Here is a 1,641-nt window from a genome sequence, read left to right as displayed (position 1 = left end):
ATGGGCGACCACTTGATCTTTTGACTTCCCATGCAATCCAGTTGGTAATGACTCTAGTTCAGTGGTCATCTCCAAATCGCATTACATGTCCAGCCCATATGATTTTCAAAGCCTTAGCCAACGGGACAGTCTCCCTGATTCTCGATCACCGACCAACGACTGAACTTTGGATTCCTTCCCTCACTTGAGTGAAGCCTGATAGTCCAAGCATAGCTCTTTTGGTTCCTCTTTCCTTTTTCTTTTTTTCTTTTGCTTTTGGGTCACACCGGGCGATGCACAGGGGGTTGCTCCTGGATCAGGCACTCAGGAATTACTCCTAGCTGTGCTCAGGGGATCATAATGGATGCTGGGAATCGAACCCAGGTTGGCTGCGTGCAAGGCAAATTCCCACTGTGCTATTGCTCCAGCCCCTCAATACCTCTTTGGGAGACCCAAATAGCGTTCTCACCCTGTTTCCATAGGGACCACGTGTCTAATGTATGTTAAGGCAGAAAGAATAGTGGAGTCAAAGAGATGTGCCCGGAGCTGGCGGTTCTTCATGCTCTTAGCTATTTCTTTGACACTCTTGACGGCATTCCAAGCTGTTCTCTTTCTCTTGCACCACTCAGGTGCCAGGTCGTTTGTCATGTTGAGTTCTCGACCTAGGTACATATAATTGCTGCATTCAGAGATGTTCTTTTATTTGAGAGTGAATGGAATGTTAGGAACGAGTTCCTTTCTCATGAACATTGTCTTCGTGGGATTCAGCTGCAGTCCGACATTCCACACTTACGGGCGAAGTCGGCCAGAATTTCTACCACTTGTCTAATATTTGGTATTATGAGAACGATGTCATCAGCGAAGTGGAGGTGGTGTAGTTGCCAAACTTCTTTCTTCACTCCTGTTCCTTCCCATTCTAGTCATCTCATGATGTATGTGAGTTTGAACGACCTGTTTGGCTAGGGCTTCTATGACTGCTTCCATCTCAACAGAATCAAAGGCCTTCTTTAAATCAGTAAATGTTAGACAGAGTGGCATCTTGAACTCCCGAGAAACCTCAAGGAGCTCGGTTACTGTGTGGATATGGTCGATCATGCTTATTCCTTTTCAGACTACGGTTTGTCTCATGGTTGTCTTTCATCTAGTGTTCTGCCAATCCTCTTCTGGATAACTCGAGTGAACAGCTTGTAGAGGATGGACTATAGGCAGATTGGGCAATAGTTGCCAAAGTCGTGGATGTCTCCCGTCTTGTACAGTAGAACAGTCTTGCTGGTTTTCCATTGGGTCAGAAACTTGCATTCAGACAAGTAGCGTGTGAAGAGCCGAGCCAGTGTATGGATGAGTACTGATGGCAGATTCTTCAGGTGTTTTGATCTTACCTTGTGTGGTATGGGTCCTGTTCGCTTCTTTACTGACAAAATGTCCTGTCAGATTTCGGAAGGGAGAATGTTGGAATCACATATCCTTCCTGTGGAATTTGGTATGTGGGCAGGTGGACATGGGTATTGAAGAGATCCGAGTAGAAGTCATGGATAATATTCTCCATTACCCTCACGGAAGATGTGATAGATCCATCAGGACTTTGGAGGGCAGTCATCTTGGTCTTGTAGTTGGCAAAGGACAAGCGGGTGTTATGACTACTTTTCTCGGCTTCTGCTGCAT

Source organism: Sorex fumeus, unplaced genomic scaffold (assembly GCF_029834395.1).
Source record: "Sorex fumeus unplaced genomic scaffold, SorFum_2.1 ptg000070l, whole genome shotgun sequence".
NCBI classification, from domain to species: domain Eukaryota; kingdom Metazoa; phylum Chordata; class Mammalia; order Eulipotyphla; family Soricidae; genus Sorex; species Sorex fumeus.
This window is presented reverse-complemented; position numbering follows the sequence as displayed.